General features: G+C 31.4%; 1 protein-coding gene across 1 annotated transcript in view; it reads left to right on the forward strand.

Annotated features, from left to right (window-relative positions):
• LOC125070898 (hemicentin-1-like) overlaps window positions 1-13,189 on the forward strand; it is a 260,952-nt gene that overhangs the window by 22,676 nt on the left and 225,087 nt on the right. The window contains exon 2 of the mRNA XM_047680905.1: window positions 2,968-2,991. The gene's annotated coding sequence lies outside the window, so the exon portion shown is untranslated. The remainder of the gene's footprint in view (window positions 1-2,967; window positions 2,992-13,189) is intronic.

A 13,189-nucleotide genomic window follows, 5' to 3' on the forward strand; every position in this document is an offset into this window, starting at 1 on the left:
AGATACGATACACCATGGTGCAAGAAAAGAGCTCTTAACGAGCTATTACGTTGCATGTTTATTCCATGCGATGACACTATCTTGAATCTCTAAAGAATGCGTCTAATCTCAGCCAACGCTTAGAGTTTTCTGAAGTACTTTGGTATAGAATTGATACTTATGTGACACTCTTTATTATTACGAGCCAATCATTTTGAGATGTAAAGAGTCAGAATCATTTGAGATTATGTTGAATTTAATGAATAACAAAGAATAATAAACACAATAAATCTAAGGATATATACCTTTAAAATTAAGTATTTACTAAGTATAGCAAGAATAATGGTGAGCATAATTTAAATCCTGATATTATGATAATTTTTATTTTAAAATAGAAATAATTGATCTGGTGTCGAGTTACGAAGGCAGCTTAAACTTTGCTATTTGGAATAAGAAAAATACATAACTAACATTAAGGGTGGTTAGTATATCCGTATAGAATATACGGTTTAATAAATAAGCACTTTACTTTTTTCCTATTCTTCTCGGTACATTTCGAACAGATAATACACGTTTCAGCATCTATATAGAAAATATTTTACGAATAAATTCATCTAAATTCTACGCCTTATGAATATCTGCCTTATTTACGGTTAGAGGAAATGTTGAATTTAACGATCATATCTTGATGTTTCGAATATTCAAGAAACGAGTCCCGAGCGCATTGCTTGTACCACACCACTAATATTCAGCTCGAGTGAAAATTTTGCGGAAAATGATAAATATGGGATCTGAAGGCATCAGAATTTTGATGGGGACCCTTTTGTAACTATATCTTGTTTCAAAGTGAGCTTATCCGTTCTTGATATAATAGTAGAGCGTATTGTGTTAGCATTTAACCGACCTATGGACAGAGGAATTTATAACGTTATCCCTCATATTTACTTTATACGCGCCTTGTTTGTGAATAGGTATGCTGATAAAGACCTTGGACCTTTATGGGTGAGAGGGTTTGGGACATTCTAAGGCCCAGCCGTTTCAGCGTTATGCTAAAATATTCTCTATCCCTCTTAAATATGATTTAAAGACTTTATTTCCCTAAACAAAAACTACAACAATGTTAGTATTTACATACAATACATAGGAAAAAATACAAAGGCTTTTTTATTATTTAATTTTATATAGAACAGCATTACGTTTATTATGAAAAATTTACTATCACCTTGAAATAAATACAACAGAAGCCAGAAAAAACAGAGAAATAAAGACATCAGGAAGTTTTTCTGTTCCATTATTAGTATACTAGCTGAACATGCGGCTATACGTGCGTCATTTTTTTTTTAAACTGTACCTATAGCACACATACCGTCACGCCCCAGTTTAACTCCTCGAGGATTGAATAAAAAAAAATTCTTTCCCGAAATTCAAACTATCTCCATACCAAATTTTTAAGCGTGAAGAAAAACAGAGTTACTTTCGCATTTATAATATTAGTAATAATACCAGAATTATTTATTATTTGAAACGAGCAAATATCTTGTATTCTATGTAGAAGTAGGTAGTCCTCATAATGTCAATTGTCGAATTTAACACCTCTGGTTCAGAAGTTAAATTATCGTAATGTTTTATCAGTGGACATATTTATTCCCATATTATTATAATACAAAATATAGTTATAGTTGAACACATTTCACCCAATACATGTTTATCTTATAACCACACGATAGATACGTTAAGGTGTTTTCCTATCTTAAACTCGAAGCTGGGGTCGGATTATGGGGAATTTAGCTTTTTGAAGACGAGAAAAAGGATAGAGCTATAAAAAAACAGGGATAAGTACGGCCTAGAACAGTAATAGGTTCCATTAAGGTAACAACGATAATACCATTAAATGGATTATCTGATGACGAAATTGGGATAAAGATTTTGTTTATTGAAATGAAACTAAGAATATTTTATCATCACGATTACTATCCCTGTATCTTACCATGTATCTGTAATTCTTTGTTAGATTATTTAGGTTCTTTGTGGGACTCGAACAGCTAATAGTTTTTATTACTTGCATCGTGTAATGAAAAAGTATTAAATACGTCTTGTGATATTTGACCCTTGATAACCAGGGATTGAGATTAGACACATACATAAAGCTATATGAATGGAAAAAATTACAAATTATTTGTAATAAAATATTTTTTTTTAAGTCATGACCTGAAAGAAATTTAAATCTTTATCAAAAAAATGCGAATATTAAATCAGATTATTTTAACTTTATTACGTCCAAGAAAATCTACCGTGAACGGAATAGGTAGACGAGACCTAAGAAATTGGCCATTAAGAAATTTGCATCGACTGGAAGGAAGGCTTTCTATTAAAATATCGTGTTACGAAATATTTTATAAAAAATATCACCAGCACAATTTACATAATGGACTTTGCTTTCAGCGTCTTCAAACTCAATGGAGGGCCGCAGGGACCAGATAATGCTTTCTACATTTACACGGGGCCTATATTTCGGAGATAACGGTAGATTACTCTATGGTGTGGTGGTTCTTTAATATTATGGCCTTTGATGTAGGATTATGTTCGGGCACGGTTTAGAGGCCTTATCCTCGCGCAACATCAGGTGGGCGTGCTACGGACAGCTAAGCCTACTAAAGTGGAGTTAAGTAGACGAATGAATAAAAGAAATTCCGACAATAGCTCGATGTACTTTTGCGTGTATTTTGCGTATGAAATTGATTTTATTAGTCTGATGATATCGCGACAGGATGATGTACCGCAAATGTAATAATCTCGAAATTTTTATGTATCATTATTTAAAACGAAATTATGCTGAATGTGGATATAATATAAGAAATATTAAGGTCCTTTGATATGTATAAGATATATTCTCTGTCTATTATAAATTAAACTGTCAATAGTAGTAAAATATATTAATTATTTGATATTTTTAATTTTTTTATATTAATACAAATATTTTTGTTACAGATCTTAACATTCGAAGAGTATAATGTAAGTATTTTTGTATATCTTGGTGCTGTAAACCTATGATTAGCATAACAACATTGTACATTTTTTTTGGAAATGTGTGAGTTAGTTTTTTTTTTTATATATAGGTAGGTGAACGAGCAAATGAGCCACCAACCTAAGAAACAGAGGTTTTATGTCACAACCTTAACCTTTATGTCAAACCGGAACAGACCATTACCGAGTAATGCTGTGTGGTGGTAGAATATCTGATAAGTAGGTAGTACTTAGCCAGACGAGCTTGCACAAAGGTGACTACTTGATGGTAGGGACTATCAAGTAGTCAAGTCTATAGAAGATAAATGTATTAAAATTTCGAATTGGTAATGTATACTTTGACGATATTTTTTTTGATTTGCGTAGAAACGTGTGTGCACGTGAAAATTAACTATTTGCATTTGTTTTTATTCAAAACACAATGATAGTTAAATGAATCAGTAAAACACTCCAAACGTAATACAAAAAAATCATGTTTTCAGCTAAAAGAACATGTAATGAAATTGTTATTTTTTAACATGTATAAATAATTAAGTTATCTTGGAATATCGAAGCTGGCCTTGTTAATAGCTTTGTTTACAGTTAATCAACATGTCGATTGCCCGTTGAGTCAAACGAATCAAACGAATTGATAGACACTCGGTCAAGCACTAAGGAAATCAAGTTGATATGGCGCGATTCAATCTACAGATCTCTGGAGAAAATGTTGTACCAATAAATATAATTGCAAGCGAATATCAACTCTATGCCGCATATAATAAAAAACAGAAGAATGAAATACTAGATGCATCTATAAGTTTGGAAATAGGTCGACTTGTGATGGGTAAAGAATTGATTGAACACGACATTTTATTGGCTTACAGGTTTCGTCACGGTATATTTTATGTTGTGGTAGGTCCTTGTTGGGTGGTATATAATGTAATGCTTTATTCAAATAAGATACTATGAGCTTAGATGGAAAGCAATAACGATTATAATAACTCAATTTTACCTTTTATAATTGTCAGCGGTTTCGATAATGTATATTTGGTAATTTTCGTTTTGATGTGGGATGTTAACGGTAATAAAACACGAGTACAGATTGTAATTTTAATTATCAAATGTATATTTTGAAGTATTTGAATTTATAATTAAACTAGATGTTCGGGGGGAAGGGAGAAAGCGAGCATGTGGCACCCGCTGAAAAGACGGAGAGAATACCGCTGATTTTTTAGTGGATATTCTGGTGCTCTTGAGTCGTCCTGGGCACCGGCGTTACATACCGGTCTCACATACCGTCCCACCTCACGTGGGGGAAACGCGTAACGCGTCTTTCAAGCGAGAAAAAAAGGGAAAAATAAACGGAATTCAAAAAATTAATAGCACATCCATCATCCTAACCATCTTCGGATGATTCCGAGTTAATTGAACATAGTCTCATTCTATTCGGTTGTTTTCACGAGATAATTAATAGCCAAGCCGAGATAGTCTCGGAGATAAAAAAGTGAATTTAAACTGAAGTTTGCGGATTCAAACATTAATAGGCATCCCTAAATTTTGTTCTTTATTCGTGGTTTTAATTTATCTAATGATCGGTGTTCGAAAAGATCCTAAAGAAATCTAAACGTTTTGATAAAATTCTACCACATGTGTTGATACTCCAATTACAGACAAATTTTATCAACTCGCTTTATGGCAAAAATAATCTCGAATATCTTCTTAAAAAACGGGCCCAGTAGATGGATATTAATAGACTATAAGTTCGATTACTTTCGTATCAAATATACCGTAATGGTCTAGCATTTACAATGTCTGCATCTTAATCGATTTTTGCGTACCTAGTTTAATTTTCATTTGTTTATGATACATATCTTGCTCGTCGGTAAAAAAACGTCACGGGGTAACCTGTATGTGTCTGAATTCAATAAAATGTATACACGACTCCGTATTGGAGAAGCGTGGTTGAAACACTAACTTAAAGAATCCTCTAGCCCAGAAGTCAACATAATACAAAAAAATGGAAACCAAAAAAATAAATATTACTTGAAAAGTATACTTAATATTTATAGAATATTAAAAAAGGAACATCGAAGGTACACAAGACGGAAACTTTTTAAATTTAATAAATAATCTAAAGGGATTTACAGCAAAAGCTAATTACGCTAATTGGTTTGCAACAACGGTTGAAATTCGGCTATTCTCTTTTATAATTTAATCAGATAGACGAAGCGTAGGCATCGTATTTTTTCTTATGAAGATAACTGATTCCGAAAAGATCTGGCACAATATTTCCCTTGATACCATGCACTTCAAGTCTTTAGCGGTAGCGGTATAACTATTTTATAAGCTCAAAATAGGTAAGTATAATAAGTTATATATAAACATAATGATTTTATCTGGTAAAATAAACCGGTTACCAATTCCAGTTAACCAAATAGATAAATAACCAAATTTTATTCAAATATGTCTTTAATACAAAACGAGATGTATTCCAATAAAAATATATTTAAATAAAAAAAAGCAATAACAAGATAAGTCTAATCGATCAGGTAACTGACGACTTAAAATGTAGTTGGTCGAGTTTGTAGATCAAGGGATTATTTTAATAGGATTGGATTATTTTTTTAAAAATTAAAATATTCCAATCACAAAATAAGATATAAATTTACGAAGTTTCAGCAGTAAACTAGGTTTTCGGAACATATTTTACTCATAGGTCAGCTCTATTAATGACGTTTGGGGCGGACTGATACGAAGAAATCTGATACGAAGATTAAATGCAGAATACTACACCATTCAACTACGTAAATACGAAATAATAACAATTACAATAGTCGATTCAAGGCTAAATTCATAATCCTGAACCAAGTACAAGCTTGCTCAATAAATTATCGATTTCAATCGAAATATAATTGTGTCACTTTTTCATCTCTTGGTCCATACCTTATAATTACGACATGGTTTTACGTTCATTACATTAATTAGTTAATGTAGACTTTATTAAGTTAAAATATGACTATTTCAATTTAGGCAAACATTTTTAGGTTTGTTTTTTTCCTATTTATTTAGACTTGGAATTTTTTAAATCACAAATTGCTGAGAGCTCTCGTGATATGTTAGTTACCGTAACATCATCGAGAAAATAATTAGGGTTTCATTAATCTAATAAAATAATGAAACTTTTAGAGGATTACTTCGTGATCTGTCATGCTCCTCTCACAGCATATTATTTTATATAGACCTTAATGTTGATGTCGTTTTTATTTTTGTTAATTTATGTTGCAATTAAATTGATAATACGTTATCTTTTTTATTGTCTGCTGCATAGATCTAGTGGCTAGATATAAGACCGTAAATCTTGACGTTATAGTTTCAAACCCCAGGTCGGGCCGAGTAAAAAGTAATAGTATGGTTTTTTTGTCGAAATAATCTCAGCAACGACCCTGATTGTGCAAGTTGGAAGTGTATTCACTTCCATGCCTCAGAAAGCACATGAAGTCATTAGTCCTGTGCCTAAACTCTTACCGGTCGAATCAGCCGTTGCCAAAAGATAGGTCAAGAGGATATTATGAACATCATACTTTTTATTAACAGTTACATTGTCTTCAAGTTAAGAAGCGCACCATTTAGATCATCTAAGTCATCTATGGATAATCCGTTTATATCTTTATGTAAATAAAAATCTTATTTCATCATAGTTTAATGTATATCCAATAACACTCATAAATGTATCTCTATACCGTTGACAATTTTTTTTAGAATGGTATCATTATTTTCGTAGATTACCCCCTGCTTACAAACAAACAAACAGTAATCTTTATAATATTAGTATAGATTGCATTCCCCAAATGTTTTACTCATTCCATGTGATATGGTCAAAATTTTATAACTCAACGATATGCGAGTAAGCACTTTGTTATCATTTCGTTTTCTATCAAGCTTCATATTTCATTATTTAATATTAGGGAATAATCTTATTTTCCTATAAAGGAATATCTTCCTATAAAGGAATGATAAGATTTTCCTGAAGAAAAACATGATTTATTTAAAAAAAGTACGTAAGCTGAATTTGATCCGAGAGAACTTTATTGAAATAGTCCTCGTTACCAAAAAAATAAATAGCATTACAAATTCTCACAATAAATACGTGTTTGCTATTTTATTTATCTTACTTTATTTAATAATGATGTCTGAAGTTTTAATTAAAGTCGCTGCTATTTGAATTAAATTTGGAGGCGGTAAACCGAAATCAAAAAGTCAAATTCTGAGGCCACGTAGTATCCGAAGTGCTCAACAAACACGGCTAATTTTAATCAAGTTCAAGCCTTACAGCATGCCAAAGTCACGACGCTCTTTTCCACCCAAGTTTGTAGGTAAACTTTTGCCGCAGGCGGCGCGTTAACCTTTGTTCGGCATCTGATTGCTTTGTTCCCAACGGGTCGAGATTTGAATTTATCATTAGAACTCTTCTTGCTGCTGGTGTGGTAGAGCCACTGAAATATTCAATGCTATCGGTTTTTGTTTCTCGGCACTGGCTCTTGTAGTGTTCGGTAATATTTTATTAGCTATATCATGGAATAAATTGAAGGTGCCGTGAAATTGAATTGGATACGTTGAACTCTTTTATAATTCAAATTTAGAATATAGCCCATTATTATTATCGAAAATTCTAAAAATGTTGTTAGAATGAAATATAGCGAAAGTGTATTAAAATATCTAAGGCTTTCTTAACTTTAACATTTCTCCATAAATTTTAATTTCACCAATGCTTTATATTTAAAAAAAAATCATAAGAAAATGTGCAGCTGTCTCGGCGAATTCCGTGACGCCATAAAGAACATCCGATCCAATCACGACCAGCTTACATCTTGCGAAGATTACGTTACGTTACGAAGCTATGCCGCGGTGTTATGAGACGAAATTTACGGCCATGAATTAGTTTGGGCCTCGAAAAAGGATAATAAAAGTTGATAAAGATTATTTATTAAAATTATCAAAAATGACTTAAGATAAGTTTATTTTGTACGGGGAGAAAGCCCCGATAAACGCCAAAACAGGTTTAATAACACGGAGGCTTGCATCAAACGTTTTTTTTTTTTTGTATTTTATAGCCTAATTTTATAGAGCATATAAAATTGAGAACATTTTTATAAAACAAACAAATATATCGCTTACTCATCTAAATTACGTTAATTAAGGCAATGATACGTATTATCATTGTTCTTTTAAGCTACGGTAAGATACGTGGAAGTTTATAGATGCATTTGAAGGTGAAGGTGTAATCGAGTTGGACTGCATAATTATTACAACGATTGAAGCTTAAATAATATGTTTCAAAATGACAGCTCAAAATAAGATTGTTATCCCTCATATTTTCTGAGGAATAATATTTTTAAAATGACGCGGAATTTTCTGCAAAATGAATTCTCGCTTATTCCCTAGCCACATACAAATGGAATATAGGAAGTACCTAAACGCTTCGTTTAACCTTCGATCCCTGAATGGAAATTGGCGAAAGCACCGCGTACGGATACCGCGTTCGCGCACCTGTATATGTAACACCAAATATAATTTATAAGCTTTAACGCCAAAGGAATAAAGCATAAATTCAAGCAAACTTACCCATGTCGCTTACTGTACACGCGAGCACGCGATACTTTTGTTATTTATACGCGTTTCTTTATCAATACAAAGATCTTCGGTATAGAAAAAATATGGGGTATGTATCATTATACTCTTAGATTCCCTTGTTTTTTGCTGATAAGCTCTACTTTATATGAATGTAGCGTGATCCGATACCTGTCTTTCGGTATACCCAATTGATGTCATAGTGATAAAAGAGTTCGATTTCTCAGATAAAATGCAAATATTTTACGTGTATATGTAGTGAGTTACTACGTTACAATGTATATGAAATTGTTCGTGTATCGTTTTATTGCAGCAGTTATCAGACGAAACGGGTTTTGTTGACACGAAAAATTCAAGTACTATTTTTTGATTTCAATACTTAAAATAGATTCGAAAAATATCTACTTCGTATTAAACCAAAATCAGGGAAAAGCTTATATCGAAATTTTAATTCCTCTCTCTCTCTATCTTCTATTTTAAATAATAGAAAAGAAGACTTATTTCAGTTGACGGAGATATACAGACTGTCAATATTATATAGATGATAAAAAAGCGTGGAGTTAATACTTATTGACTTCCAGGCAAGAGACATAACATACATATATAATTGTATTTAACTAACATGACTGTATTATTAGATTTTGAAAAAGAGTAACTACTGAGTTTCTGGCCGGTCCTTTTCGGTAGAATCTACATTCCGAACCGGAGGTAGCTTTACATAAAATAGTTTGTTAAATGACGGTTCAAAAGTGCTTGTAAAATCCTACTTGAATAAAGTATAGTTTGATTTAGATTTTAATACAGAAAAAAAGTTTAACAACTGTGACGAATAATGTAGAAATGCTCGTAGCCAAGCTGTTAAACATAATAAATAAAGTCGAAAGTCCTACGATAAACAATACATAAATAACTAACTTTAGTGAAATGCTTTTAAATTTGGATGACATCAACAATTTCGTATGTAATCGAAAAAACAAAATTCAATTAGATGCTCGATTCGAATAAATGTTTTTTGTAATTTTCATACAATCTAATCAAAACGTCTCCTTGTTTTATTTACGGCAAAGTCTCGATAGCCTAATGGGAGATAAACTTCTTAAGACGATGCTACAGATGTGGTAGTTATAAAAAAACGGACTTTCAGCCTTAACAGTTTGGAAATAGGGTTTAAATTTGCTTTGTATGCTATTGCTATATTGGCCTTTTGATGTACCGATAGACCTACTTTAAAGTGTAAAGACATTAATCTGTCAACGTGATCAAATGTATAAATAATAAATTATTCTAAGATATAGGTTATAGATTCAGTGTATAAGATTAGTCATAAGTTGAAAATTGATATGTTTTTTGTATAAGGTTAAACCAACTAATTAATTAATAAAAGGCGTCAATGAAACCGACGTAATGCAATCGATTAACGGAAACTGAGACGGTGCGGGAAAACGTACTAATTTTAGTCCACAGTATTGCTTGCTTTGTGTTTTTTTCTTTAATCAGAAACAAATTGCTCTACCTTTCTAAGTCTATTTACTTTATTATTCTAGATCGTTGCATTGTTTATTAAGTCTACGGTGAATATATTTATCAAAGAACTAAAAAAAAAAAAAAAATACAAAAAAAAAATGTTGGAAATTATACGTATTTGGAAATAAAGATCATCATGATAAATTCATAACAACTACTGTTAAATGTTGGTAATAGTTTTTTTATAATACTCTTAATAGTAGACTATTATGTTCTTATCCAAATTCAATGTCAGAATTGATACAATAAAAGCTATCGAGAATTGAATTCGATTATGACTCTAGGACTGGTGTTAGGTACGACTAATAAATGTGTATGGTTCGGTTGAAATGGGAAGCGAACCGCTTGTTTGCTTACAAGGTACGTGACATCTTACGTCTTACAATACAAATACAATACATATATTACTCACATGATATTCTACCACCAAACAGCAGTATTCAGTATTGTTGTGTTCCAGTTTGAAGGGTGAGTGAGCCAGTGTAACTACAGGCACAAGGGACGTAAGATCTTAATTCCCAAGGTTGGTCGCGCATTGGTGATGTAGGAATGGTTAATTTTTATTACAGCGCCATTGTCTATGGGCGGTGCTGACCACTTACCATCAGGTGGCCCATTTGCTCGTCCGCCTACCGATATCATAAAAAAAATTACATACGTCACAAGGCTCATAATACTTTTATTGATGTAAAAGATCTTACAAACAAATACTAAACAAAAAAAACTATTTAAGCATAAATATTCATATTAAATTCGAATATTACATAATTATAATGAGCACAATAGCTATTTTTATTTACCTTCTAATACACACTGCGTCAATTCATAGTAGTGTAGTTTATTTTTTTGTAATGAAGGTATTAATATAATTAATTTAAGAAACCCGGTGACCTTTGCAGAGGGTAAGTATTTGAACTCTGTTCGACTTAAACTGTTGTCCTCCAATTTAAATATCGATTCTATCCATTAATACCCGTTTATAAAATCTCAGCACTTATTATATATTTAATAACGTATCAAAATGTTTACATCTACAGTAAAGTCTAGGCCTGCTCTACTTTTGAGGAAAATGAGTTTATTCTACCACCCTACTAAAAAGTGTAACCACACTTTGGCAGATTTTTATCTATTATTATGCAGGTTTATTCTCAACGTTTTGCTTTAACGATGACCGCGATGAATTATAAAACTCTACATGAGCACACGAAAGATCAGCGACGTTGTGGAATTTTACCGGAATTCGTCCGTTAAGATTTACGCTGTTTATTTATTGTGTCATATCGGCTCTAATCATCTACGTTCTGCTGATTTCATCTGAGCATAAACATTTTTTAAACGAATGTCTAAATAAATCGTAAAAAAATTATATACACTAAAATCATTTCCGACATATAAATGTTTTAAAAATTTATCGTGGCAATCAATTTGTTAAATATGCTTCGAGTATCTTGTTAAGCGATCTTTCTTTTAATGACTCCAGTCATTTCAGTGTTCCGATTGACAGTTTTATAAGCTTCATTTAAATTCAACGAAGTGTACGATATTAAGTTATGAATTATGTTTTTTGTTAACCGTTTATCGTAAAAAAGGTTGCTAAAGGTTACCGGAGGTTAATTAATATGGTTACCGAGGTAAATAATTATCATTTTACTTGATTTATAGTCACACATCGTATACTCGGATCAATTTGTCGAAGAAAAACGGTGAGCCGATTTTAAAATAAATTAAATTTAAGTCTTAAACGATTGAAAGCAATATTAAATTAACGTTTAAAGAAAATTGAAATCAATAAAAACGTGTTAAATTTATGAGTGTTTTTATTATTAAAAAATCATTTGAATTTAAAGAATTATAATTAAATTAAATAATCCAATAAATAGTTTCAAGCAACACTGAAAGATAACAGTGTTATTTTGAATAGATATATTTTATAGTTCGTAGATTAAAATACTTATGACGAAACAAAAATTATAATATACATTTTATATATATTTGTAAAGTGAATTTCATATTAAATTTGTATTTTTTTTTTGATCGGGGTGTGATATTTGTATGCAGTATCTGTATACTGTAGACGTCGTAGATTCCAGGCGACATTTTCATTGACTCGGAATATGTCCTTAAAATATGTTATTTTCGATATTGTTCTAGATATGTATTATATACTAAAACCTTCCCCTAAATGTGCTGCATCTGTTGCGAGTTTAATATTATTGTTTTAGTTGTTTTTCCAATTAAAGTTAACACATTTATTAATACAAGTGGGTCGAACGCGAAACTTCTCGTTTATTTAACAGATTTTTACAAATTTTGTAACATATGACAGATTTTTTTTTATTTAATTTCATTGCAAACTGATGACGTCAGTTCACAGCATTTACATTTGTTTTTTATTTTATAAAGTCAATAGCGCCACTCTCTACATGGCCAGTAACTTTTTTCCGCTCTCTAAAATTAATTATTTGTTAAATCATAACGATTTAATTAATTGAAATCAAGAATCCTTCGCTATTAATATATAAGAAATGAGATATTAATGCTCAAATTATCATAAATTCCTTAAATAATTATTAATTTCGTTAAATAATTAAGTAAACACTTAAGCAATACTTACCTTAATTTTATTAATTTTCTAGTAATAACTAAGGTTTATGAAAATATTTTAAATACAGTCACACAATTACTGAAATGAACAGTTATTATATAAGGGACGGACCTATTCCCACTTCATATTATGTCATTAACGCTTCAAAATTCAGCAATGTTCATCATTTATAATAGTCATACATCCGTTTGTCATTAATAGATTTCGACACATATTTTTTAAAAATATAGAATAGGCAAGCAGACTAGCAAATGCCACCCCAAGGTAAGCCAACACCACCATTTATTGCGTAAGAAATATTAACCATTCCTTACATTGCCAATGGATTATGCATCAATACTGTAATGGTTTATGGGATGCTTAGCAATGTAAAAAGTCGCAAGATCAATCCTGACCCTTTGGGCTATCGTCCTGCTCACTCCTAACACAAGTGATAAGCTTGAAAGGAGA

The sequence above is a fragment of the Vanessa atalanta genome, chromosome 18 (assembly GCF_905147765.1).
Source record: "Vanessa atalanta chromosome 18, ilVanAtal1.2, whole genome shotgun sequence".
Classification (NCBI taxonomy): domain Eukaryota; kingdom Metazoa; phylum Arthropoda; class Insecta; order Lepidoptera; family Nymphalidae; genus Vanessa; species Vanessa atalanta.